Consider the following 12,721-nt stretch of genomic DNA (forward strand, 5'->3'; position numbering starts at 1 on the left):
TTGACTGTGGGTCTTTCGCCATTCTTGGATTTGGCTGGGTGTCAGTTCTCCTGAGCAGAGTGGGTGGTGGTGATGGTGGGGTAAGTGGCTCTCCAGCTTAAATAAACATATCCGCTCTAGTCCAAAGTCTGATATCAAGATTATATAGCAAATAAACTGCTTTTCCTTCTTTTCTTTTCTTTTCTTTTCTTTTCTTTTCTTTTCTTTTCTTTTCTTTTCTTTTCTTTTCTTTTCTTTTCTTTTCTTTTCTTTTCTTTTCTTTTCTTTTCTTTTCTTTTCTTTCTTTTTGGAATAAGCCAAGTGCATAGCAGTTGCAAAAGAAGTAGCAGCTAACACTCTCCTAGGTCAGGACACTGCTGTAACATCTCAGTCCCATCTCAGTCCCTTCTGCTCCGTGAGATGGGTGTCCTTACCATCCTTTTTCACAGAAGAGAAAACGGAGATGCCAGTTAGGGCCTCAAACGCATCTCTGGGCGGCAGCAGTACGAATGCCGCTTCCAGATCAGGTGTCCGCCGGGTGGTGGTCTCCTCAGTTCGCGAAGGCTAGGTGAACTGTGTTAATCAATTTCTGCAGGACCCCAACCGCTGCTTCTCCAATTCCAAGGCGGTGGTCAGGCAGCACCATAGCAGCCTCCCCATACTCGGACATCAGCCGGACCTCGGGGCAGTGGCTCCGGGCCCCTGCTGTCCGCCCGCGCGCAGAAGCGGGGGCAGCAGGCCAGCTAGCTCTCCGCCCGCGGTCTGTCCCCGCCCCGCCGTCTCCGCCCGCTCCCTGCCCCCGCGGCGGGACTGGAGCCGGGCCGCGCCCGGGCCGTTCCTCCATCGCGAGGGCGAGCACAGCTCGTGCCCGGCGCCCAGAGCCCACTCCTGGGAGGAGCCTCTCAGCCGGGCAGCGAAGTCCGGGCCACGGACGCGCTTGCTTGCCCCGCGCGCCCACGAGCAGCAGGAATGTGACCATCGGGCGCCCGCGCCCCGGAGCACCCCTTGCTCGGCTCCCAGGGCTGCAGTTCTCTCTGGGCTGAGCCGAGCTCGATCCTGGCCTGTCCCAACGCGCATCTCTCAGGTATGAGTCGCAAACTGGAGTGCTCTGGACGCGGGTCCGGGCGGGAGGCAGGGGGTGTAGGGGCGGACAAAGGCCCCGGAAACCCTGGGGAGATCCTGGCACGTCCTCTTCAAGATACAATCGGTGATCAGGGGTTGGTTGTGTAAGAGGGTGATGGTGGTTAGATCTCAGTGCGGGTTTCCTGTGTGAAGCCACTTAAGGCTTATCCAGGCTTCTCGGGTGGGAGGGTGGTGGTGGGGGGGTGGACTTGGCAGTGGTTCTGTGGGTCATGCCAGGGGTTGTGTGTTTTTGAGAGACTGTGTGTGCTCCTTGCATCACTTAGTTCCAGGGTCTGAACTCTATCCCTCAGGAGTTTGGGCTGTGAAAAACCAGCCCACTTAGCAAACAGGAATTAAACTCTTAAAGCAGCACTGCAGAGGGTGGTTTGTTTCCCAAGAGGTGGGTAGCTCAGAAGAGCAAGAAGACATTGGTTGTTATAACCAGACTGTCTCGCATTTGACAGTTTATTGGGCCCTTTGTATGGGCTAATCTTTTATCCTCCCAGAAGCCTTGGAAGGAAGGTGCAATTATCCCTCTGTTTTATATCAGCAGAATAGCTTAGCCAGGTGACTAAGTGTTGGAACATAGACACACAGGAAGGAGACATGGGCTTCTGGACTGTCACCTGGGAGTGCTGCTACTGGGTCATGAAGGCTCCCACAAGTCCTTGGGCTGCCCAGAGAGAGGAGGGCAGCGAGTGGGGTGAGTGGAGCCTCACAGTCCTACCTCTCGGAGCCTCTCCTGGGGGCTAAACATGCTTACAGAGAGCCATGGTCCCGTACAGTGAAAGCCACCTCCTAGTGAGCATGGGCCACTGGATGCCATGCAGTCTGTGCCACGATTCTAGAAGATGAACATGCAGGGTTGAATTCCCTGAGTACGAGTTAGGGAAGCCCAGGGTGTGGGTGGTGTTTGGAGCTCCTCTCCCCCACCAGCTCAGCAGCTGCCGCTATCTTTTCTTCTTGTGAGCCTTTCTAACATCTTCGACACTCCATTTAGCACTGTGTGTTTGTTTTCTGTGTTAACTTGTGTGCTGTGTAAAACGGCATGTCTCTGTGATGGATGCAATGGGGCAAGAGGTATGGAATCCTGATGTTTCCATCTTCATTTGGAGAGCTGCCATTCAGCTGTGTGAAGGCTCCTGCATGCATTACCCCCACCCACCCACCTCCTCCAGGTAGCTGCCAAAAAGGGTTTGACTTGAATTCTCACTCACAGGGCATCCTGGATGTTATAACATGGCAAAGGGTTTCTTTATGGTTCAGAAGCACACAACATCCTTTAAGTAAAACTTTCACCTTTGTTGAAACACCACTGATAAGATTCTCTTATCTGTTGGACAGGTGTTTCCTAAATGTTTCCCATGAACAAGGCACTGGGGCAAGTGCTGGGGATGAAGCCATGAATAAAACAAACAAAAATGCCTTTGGATGTGAAAGTAAAATGAGGTCTTTGAAATCTGCCTCTTTTCAGTGGGTTTCCCCAGGGCACTCCATTCAGTGTCCCCAGGGGTGAAGGATAAAAATGTTGTGGCCAAGGATGGAATGTTGCGGTCCCTTCTAAGATAGCAGCTATGCGTGTGCACCAGGGCAGATGGGAAACCTGCTTTGGGGAAGGATCTGCAAGATGGAAGTGGAAGGCTGTGGTGGGAGCCACTCACTCATCAAAATGGCAAAGCTGGTTCATGGCAGTGAAACCAACTACTGTGGTGTAGGGGTGAGGATGCCCAGAGAGGCTCTCTTTCTTGTGCTGCATGTTGGATCCACTGTGCATTAGCCCCTTGAAAGAAGAGAAGTTGGGAGGGTGGGAGATGGAACCTGTGACTCATTGGTCATTGAAGGGCATCATGATGCTACCCATGTGTTAGTTTGAGCAGATGCTTGGTTTTCATTTTCCTTTCTCCACAGTTGGTAGGTGGACTGGGGACAAGGGTAGGAATCTGCCAAATTAGCAGCCTTAGCTCCTCTGGTTGCCTACCGGCAATGCTGCCCACAGGCTCATGTCTATGCCCAGTGCAGGGGACAGTGTGCACAGGGATTGTGTGACCTCACTGAGTAGTGAAAAGGGCCAGAAAAGTGCCACACCCTCTTCTCACTGCATGCCTTGGAATTGTGCACTCTGTCCTATCCATGCGTGTCCGTAGGGACACATGTGGTAGTTATGGGGATGCTGTTCCACGCCTGCGTGTTTTGGAAAGGATCTACAAGATGGCACACATTAAAAGGAGATGAAGGAAAGGCAATCGTGGAGATGAAGTAAAAGCCTCCAGTAAGACTATGAAGGTGTCAGTATAAATTTTGATAACCCACATTTTTGTCAAGTTGACCAAGTGGGGCTGCAAATGCAGAGGTCAGCTTCATATTCCAGCCTTGGCTGTGGCCAGGATGGGATGTAGGGCAGAACGGTAGGGATCTCTGGTTTTGAAGCCCTCCAGATAGTTCTGAAGTGTAGCTGAGGTTGGTGACACATGCATCTCTTTCTTTAAGAGGTGACAAAATAAACTGTCAGTGTCTGCAAGATAAAACCAAAGTACTCAGGAGAAATCAAGGAAAAATGGTGCTAAGACAAGGGTTTTCCCCCAAAGTCCTGATTCTGGAGCTGGGAACAGCAAGCTTTGGGGTGCCTCCAGTGTAGTGCAGGGACCATGGCTCAACAGAAGAAGTATAGTGAATCTAGGGGTTTGGTGCACCTGGACACCCAGATCTGAGCCCTTTAGAGATGGCCCTTGACTCCTAATCCAGAGCTTAGTGTCAAATTAGGTGCTGTTACTTTTTTAAAAATGAAGGTTTTTACTCTTTTTATTATTTGAAAGGGAGAGACAGAGAATTCTTCTATCTGCTAGCTCACTCTGTGAAAATCCGAAGCCAAGAAAGAACCTGGATCTGGGCCTCCCACGTTGGGGACAGAGGGTCATCCCCCGCTTTCCTACGCACATCAGCAAGGAGCTGGAACAGAAGCAGAGCAGCTGGGCCTTGATTCAGTGTTACAACATGGGATGCCGTGCCCTAAGCTGAGGCATAGCCCACAAATGCTGTCACTTCGGAACGGTTTGTCTCACCATAGTAGCAATCCGATACTCCTCTTAATGCCCATGTTTTAAAGCACCTGATTTGTACTTCTATATCGATATAATAAAAGTTACTTACAGCATTACTTTTATAATCACTATAAATATAACATCTAGGCCATAGAAAAGTAATATAAGTAATTTGTATTCAGTGTGCATGGGCTCCAGGGAGGTTGCCCAGAGCTTTACATGGACTTACCACAAACAGTGCACGTGACAGCCTCAACCTCAGGCTGGGCAGATGAGTCATGGTGCCCAAGCAAATACCATGAAAGGATGCATGACTTTTGGTCAAGTTCTAAATGGCAGTCCAAGATCAGTCATCCCTGTTTTCCTGCTAGCTACATTCCTGAAAAATGTATGGAGGGAAATTGCACCAACAGAGCAGATAGTATGTGTGTAGGGATTTCGGTTAAGGGTAGGCTGCAAGCTCCATCAGTGTAGTTCCTTTTGTGATAAGGGCTTGTAGGAGACCTGGAGGTCACACAGGCTGAGTAGAACTGCCTTGTGGGGGTCTGGCTGTCCAGCCCCAGTGGCTTGCATCACTAAGTGCATTGGAATCACCTGATGTGGAGCCTTCTGCCGTGATTTCTGGAGTGCCCCCTTGGATGCCATCCTTACCATGGTGAGGACCACTACTTTTTCTGCTGCATCCTGTGGGAATGGGTCCTGAAATGGAATGGGCACTGGAAAGATCTAAGCTAGCCATCAGACATGCACTGACAGTAACTGTGAAAAGATTAAGAAGGTAGTGGCGACCAAAAGACCGAGTGCTGTGTGCAGAGTTGGGGGTGGGGGGAGGAGGTGGCTACTGAGAGTCAAGAGTGAATTTTGAAGAAGTGACAAAAGTGATCCAGCTCTTAATGATGTTTTCCTGGTGTATAATTATCATAGTTTGTGGAGCTATATACTTAAGGTTTGGGTATTTCAGTGTATGCAAATCTTGCTCTAGTTAAGAAAAAAAAATGACTGAAGCTCGAGAGTGTCTCTGTGGGTTCCAGCTGGAAGAATGGCTGTTCTTGCCTGATGGAAGGGGTCCTGCCTGGGGCAACTGTGGCAGCCAATACATCTCTCTACTTCATTTCCCCCTTGCCCTTAAAACTCACACACCTTGGTTGAAACTACCAATCTTGGGACCTCGTCATGGCTGAGTAAAATCAGTTTCACATTAACACCTGAAACTCCATTGGCAGTGTTTATCGTTGTCTTCTCGTGTATCTCTCTGGTGTAATCCTACTTTCTAGGGCCAGCAGGATGGCATAGCAGGTTACTCCTTTGCCTGTGGCACTGACACGCATGTGAGCTCTAGTTGTAGTTCTGGCTGCTCCACTTCTCACCTGGCTCCCTGCCTGTGGCCTGGGAAAGTAGTAGAGCATGGTACAAAACCACATGGGACACATAGAAGAAGCTTCTGGCTTCTGGCTTTACAGCAGCTCAGCTCTGGCCATTGTGGCCAATGGGGACTGAACCAGTGGATGAAAGTTCTGTCTCTCCCTCTCTCTCTGTAACTCTCTTAAGTTTGTATATATATAAACTTAAAATACATACACACACATATATATTATACATGCACACACATATATAATTTATCATTATATACATATAATGTATTTATACATACATTATATATATTGCAGCTTGAGTGTTGCTTGGGCTTTCTGGGGGTAAGGAGTGAATGTCTGTGGTCTGGAACCTGGGAAATGGCGGTGCTTTTCCTGGCTCGTTGTGTTGTAAAGCACTCTGGGATAAAATCAGCTCTAACCAAACTGAATACACAGTAAAACTTTCAGGGTATCTGCATGTGGAGAAGTGTGTACTACAACTACTGCAGAATGTAAATGGTTGAGTCACATCTGAAGCCCAATGTGATGGTACCCTTTGTCGTAGTTTCCAGCATTCCTTTCTCATCTTGAGTGTGGACACTCTGCATGGACACTTCAGTATCTCAGGTTAGGTTGCTCATTTTTCCTGCCCTGTGGGTGTGTTGGTAGAGTCCTGAGGCTTCTCTTGGTCATGGTTGGGGTTGCAGAGAGACGGTTGCATGGTTCCTTAGGGCAGTGCCTCTTGGGAAATGAAAAGCAAATGCTCAACCTGACGTGGAAGGATCTCACTAGCAGGGGCATGTTTCTATTGCTATGTGGTTTTTAAAAAAATTTTTTTTTAATTTTTCATCTACTGATTCACATTCCCCCTCCCCCAATGGCCACAAATGCCAGAACTGGGTTGGTCCAAAGCCAGGATTCAGGAGTTTCCTCTGGGTCTTCCATGTGTGTTTAGGGATCCAAGGACTTGGGGCATCGTCTGTTTCCTTCCCAGGCTCATAGCAAGGAGCTGGATTGGAAGTGGAGCAGCTGGGACTAGAACCAGTGCCCAAATGGGTTGCAGGCACCATAGATGGAGACTTAGCTTGTTACAACACAATGTTAACCCTCGCCCCTGCAGGTTTTATCTTAGATCAATCATGGCAAGTTTTCTTCCCATTTTATAATGTATTCATGCTTACTCTAATATGGAAAAACTAAATTTGTTCAGTGAAAACTGTACATTGATTAGTCTGCTTTTCATTGCTTTCACTAAATTGCTTCATAGAAACTTTCTTAGGAAAGAAAATGTGTATGTTAGTTCTCACAGTATGAGGTTACAGAACCAGCCAGCCCCCAGGATGAACCCCAGTCTACCTTCCAAGGGCACAACCTCAGTGTCCCAAAGATCTCCCATGGTCTCATCTCTGAGGAGCCATCATTAGACGAAGCCTTTATCTTTAATTAATATGTCGCTTTAAGACATTAGAGATTAATATGTCACTTTAAGACATCAGAGATTAAACAGCTGCAAAATCGGGAGCAGCAAATCCTGCTTAACCTGTATCATTGAGTAAAACCAATGACTGGATAGAGAGACTCTGCTGGTTTCATTACTTGCATGTCCTGTTGTACCTTAATATTCACTTAAAAATCCACAAGATTCCCCGCCTGTTCTGAAATCCACAGACACTCAAGTCCTTCATGTAAAATGGCAAATGCATACAGTCACATATGTAATAATAGTTGCATAAAACATACACATGTCCTCCTGTATAGTCTATGTCATACCTAATTTAATGTAAGTGCTATATAAATATTTGCTGTTCTGTATTGGTTATGGAATAATGGCAAGAAAAATAATTGATCCACTATTCTTTGACATCTATGGAAGCAGAATCTGTAAATATGAAAACTAGCTACAAGAGGCTGATTGCAGATTCTATTTTAGGATTTACTTTTTTTCATCTTTTTATTATTTTATGATACACTTCGATAGGCTCTGGGATTTCCCTTACCCCCCTCCTTGAATCCCCCTACACATTGATTTCCTCTATATTACAAAAGTACCATTCTTCATAAACAGTCATAAGTCCATCATTCTACTACTTAAGTGTATCCTGACATTGTGGGAATGAGCACCGGTAGAGAGTCCAGCATCCAATTGTCTACATAGATTTAACAGTTTCATTGGGAGTCCATCTTTGATCTGGAAGTAGAGATGCATGCTGCATTGTATCCTCACATCTGGATATGATAGTCTCTATTACACAGTTACTATACATCCCTTTAAATAAAAACACAAAACAAAATCAAGAACAATAGGAAAAACAGAAATTCACAACTCCATGAAGTTAAATAACATGCTCCTGAATGACTAGTGTATCCCTGAAGAAATAAAAAGAAAATCAAGAACCTTCTTGAAGAAAATGATGTTACTGTGCGACCTATGAGTCAGTGAAGAATTTAATATGAGGAAAAAAATGTTTTGAAGAAATGAAAACAAAAACAGAAACATCAAAATTCATGAGTCATAATTTCCATTGATCTTTGCTGGGAAATGTATCTCCTGTAGGCAACAGATAGATGGGTCCTGGTTTTTTATCCAGTCCACTAATTGTGCCATTTGACTGATGAGTTTAACCCATTCAATTTCAGGTTTAATATGAATAGGTGGCAATTTGGTCCTGTCATTTTAGCAATTGGTTGTTCATTGTTTGATTTAGTCTTCTCTTGTCATTTTACTGGGGATGTTCTTCACATTTTCCTTTGGTTCTGGAAGGTGCTATTCCTTTTCTCTGTCAAGAGAACATTCGTAAGTTTTTTTGAGTATCATTTGTAGGACAGGTCTGGAAGAGGAAAATTCTTTGGGCTTTTCTTTACTGTGGAATAATTTTATTTCATTTTTCAAAGACAAAGTAAAGTTTTGCTGAGTACGTTATCCTGGGCCGACACTTTTTTGCTTTTAGAATCTAGAATGTATCGCTCCATTCTCTTCTGGCCTGATTCCTGTGAGAGGTCTGCTGTGAGTCTGATTGGAATTCTTCTATTCATCAATTGATTTTTTTTTCATGTGCACATTTAAGGATCTTTTCCTTATGTTCAACTGAAGAGAGCTTGATTGTCATGTGTTGTGATGAAGGTCGATTTGGTCAGTCCTAATGGGAGTTCTGTGCCCCTCCTACATGTTGTTTCCCAATTATTTCTCCATATTAGGGAACTTTTTGTTTATTATTTTATTGAATACATCTTTAAACCCAGCTTCTCTTTCTGTGTCTTCTGGAACTCCCATGACTCTTATATTTGGCCTTTCAATAGTATTTCTTAATTCTTGAATGCTTTTTTTAGCTCCATTTCCAGCTTATTTTTTTTTTTTAAAGATTCATTTATTTTTGTTGGAAAGTCAGATATACAGAGAGGAAGATCTTGCATCCAATGATTCACTCCCCAAGTGACCACAACGACCAGAGCTTTGCCAATCTGAAGTCAGGAGCCAGGAACTTCTTCTGGTTCTTTCATGCAGGTGCAGGGTCCCAAGGCTTTGGGCTGTCCTCCATTGCTTTCCTAGGCCACAAGCAGAGAGCTGGATGGGAAGCAGGACTGCCAGAGTTAGAACCAGTGCCCATATGGGATCCTGGTGTGTTCAATGCTAGGACTTTAGCTGCTATGGCCACCGTGCCGGGCCTGCTTCCAACTTTTTGATTGCTTCCCCACTGTGGCAAGAATTATTTTCCAATTTTGAGATTCTTCTTCTGCCTCATTCATTCTATTGTTGAGGCTTTCCATCAATTTTTAATTTGCTTCATTGTGTCCTTCATTTCTAATAATTCTGCTCGATTTTGCTTCAGCATTGCTATTTTCTGTGTGACATAATCCTTAAATTCCTGTATGTGCTTCTAGTTGTTGATAAGAAGCTTTATAGCAAGTTTCTAAAGTTTTTCCCCCCATTTTCTTGATGTAGTCCTCAGTTAACTCTGAGTTTGGCAAAGGCTTTTGCTGCTTTTTAGGGGAATCTTCAGTAATATTCATTGTGCCTCTGTCTCTTCTTTTTGTTCTTGGTCATTGCTCTTCTGGTTAGCAGATTCTCCTTAAGGCAGATTTCTAAGCTGTGCCACCCACAGGTCTACAGTTGATTTTACTGATTGCGTTTGGCACCCAGCTCTTTATTTGGAGTGAATTTCAGACCTGGGTTCTTGTATTGGGCTTCCCCCATGGTCTCCACAGCCCTGTGGCTCAGCACTCTCCGACTCCTGTTGCTTTGCCTGTGCCTGCACGGGATATAGCATTGCTCGCTGAATGACTCTTGCAAGGTGGACTTCGATGAGGACAGTCTTTGCAGAAAGCAGGGATTTTCTTGGTGGCTAGTATGTTCATTGCCAAATTTTACATTTAATTCCTTTCTTTGTAATTGAGTTCACAGCATGTTGAAGGTTCTTATTCTGGACCTTGTAGAAAACCACCTCATGCCTTGAGCGTGCACCTTCATCTTCAGGAAACAAGTAGCTTTGTGTGTGTGTTTTGTGTGTCACTGTAGTTATGATGTGATACACTAATGTTTCTGAATCTGTTATAACCACTAAAAAGCAATGGGAAACCTATTTGGGAAGATCCTCACAATCGTTAATTTTTTCATGTTATTGTTCCATAATGCTGTGGTAGATGGTCAGTGTGTAGGAGGTGGGAGAGACCAGCCGTAGGCTCCTGGTGTCCCGAGACCTAGCTGATTGCCTCATGAGCATTGGGCAAAAGTGTCTTGCTGCCACCAGGACATTTTGCGCAAATACAGGTGCTATTACATCTCGGCTAGACAAGGCTGGTAATGTGTTATGGCTTACTAATCCTTTTCCCTTCCTTCCTTCCTTCCTTCCTTCCTTCCTTGCTTCCTCATTTTATGTGGAAAACTCAATCTGAAATATAGCCAAATGGAATAAAATCTGTGACCTTTATTTGCACAGAAGATGTCCTAAAGTTGTACATTGAATTTTACTGCAGTTGGGGGTGTCTTATCTGAAAAATACAGGACCTGAAGTGTTTTAGATTTTCAAGGTTCTCACATTATGAAATATTGGCACACTTTTCCAGGCTGAGTATCCTGAATTTGAAAGCTGTGGAAGCTGAAGCTCACCAAGTGTCATTATGCTATTCAGAAAGAGAAAATAATCCAGAGCAGGTGAAATTTGGGATTCTCTGCTTAGGAATTGTCAGTCTGTATAAATCATTTTTCGAAATCATAATGGATGTTACCAAATTGCTTCTGATTAGGGATCACGTTGTGTAGTCATTTATTAGTGAAAGTTTATAGGGAGAGAGGAAGCAAACGTATGAGAGACAACATAACATCCAAGCCTGTAATGAGACCTGGAGGCAAAAAAACACCCAGGTTTCCTGCATGGGTGGCAGAACCTGATTCCTTGAACCATCGCTGCTACCTCCCAGGTATTCACTGACAGGAACCAGGAGTTAGGAACAGGAGCTGAATCCAGGTACCCCAATGTGGGATGTGGCAACTGAAGCAGGGTCTTACCCCTTAATCTGAATGTTAACACCTCTGCAGGTGGACTAATCTGCTTGGGACTCTTGGCATTAGGAGTTCCCAGTCTCCAGGCCTATCGCTGTAACTTTCTTTCCTTGGAGTTGTTCTCACCCTACTTCTTTAACCAACTCTCTAGGTGTGAGCCCTTTGTTTAATTCCTTAATTTGGAGTCTCTTTTCCCCCAATGTGACTCCTGTCTGTAGCCAGGTCCCCTTGCATTCTTATTCATCACATCCCTCACTCGGTACCCAGTTTCTCATCTCCATGTTTTTCATGCAAAGATGGAATTTAGCGTTGTTCATTCCTTCTTCACTTCCTTCCCACCATTCCTTTGTTCCTTCTTCAAGTATTTTGCAAGCTTGAACCACATGCGAGATACCTAGGACGGGTCCTCCTCACAGGATCACCTGCTCTGTGCTGCTTCTGTGCCTCTCCTAGATGTGGGTGGCTGCAAGTGCCTTGGGCAGGATAAGCTTAGAGCTGCTCAGAAGTCTTAGCTGCCATCGCATTCATACCATCAGGCTAACATTAAGAGAACAAACAGAAGTATTGAGAGACAGGATGGCATTGGTGCTGAAGGAACAAGAAAGAAGAGGTGCTACAAGGTGGTAGCAGGGGAGTGGATGGGGCTATCCGTCATCCCAGAGTGTCAGGAGGGAAGGGTTGGGGTAGACCAGGTGCTGTAGAAATGTCCAGGTAAACAGAAACCAAAACCAGGAAGGGTTGAAATTTGGACAATGAGGCAAGACAGTGAGCATAGCAGCAAGCTTCTGAGCCAAAAAGGAAAAGAGGGAACATGTGGAAGTTGGAGTAGCCTTCTCTGCCAGAGGTTTTCTGGGCCTTCTAAAACTTATTCCTCTTGTCCATTCTTTACCTTGTAGCCACTTCCATTCATTTTCCTGTTTCGGCCTTTATAACACTGCCCCTGGCTGCAGTCATTTCTGGGACAGATCACAGGGGTCGGGAGGGCAATGTTTGGCAACGGAATCTGGGAGGCTTTGATTTTGCGTTATGATCCTCTCGCTGGTGATGAGGCTCCATGCCCTGGGTAGCTTTGTATCATGCTGTGTACTGTCTTGTAAGTAAATAAGACATTAGGATTAGTATGTCTAGTGTAAGTGAAATGCTTAGCATTGAATTAATCTGACTGTTTTATGAGTGGATACTTAAAGATCATATGGTTAGACCAGCCAGACTTTGCAAAGCTGCAAGAAAATGATTCATATGTGAAAAACAAAAGTCAGATTCCAAAACTGTACAAGAAAATTACAGGTGAAGGAAAGAAAAATTACAGGTGAATGAATGCTGAAATGTCCGCAAGTTATAATAAACATTTTTTTGCAGTTATTTCATATTGTGTCATTAGAGATGCAGGCTCACTGGTCTGCTTGACAAAAGCAAGATGTGGGACTCAGCATGCCAGTGAGCCTGGGCTAGAAATGCTTGTTGGGGATGGTGATGGTGTTTGGCTAGTAGACAGCATGGCCAAGTGCTGTATTAGAGTCTCTGGGTTCAAGTCCTGCCTCCCATTCCTGACTCCAGCTTCCTGTTAATACAGACCCTGGGGGAGGGGCTGTGGCTCAAATAGTTGGGTCCCACTCATTCACATGAGAAACCTGGGGTGCAGGTTTAATCACTTCTAGATATCTCCCTCCCTTCCGTGACCTGACGTTTAGAAACAATTTCGCCCTGAGACACTGTGAGGCATAGACTTTTTA

This window comes from Ochotona curzoniae, unplaced genomic scaffold (genome assembly GCF_017591425.1).
Source record: "Ochotona curzoniae isolate NIBS_2020 unplaced genomic scaffold, NIBS_Ocur_1.0 contig_883, whole genome shotgun sequence".
In the NCBI taxonomy this organism is placed as follows: Eukaryota; Metazoa; Chordata; class Mammalia; order Lagomorpha; family Ochotonidae; genus Ochotona; species Ochotona curzoniae.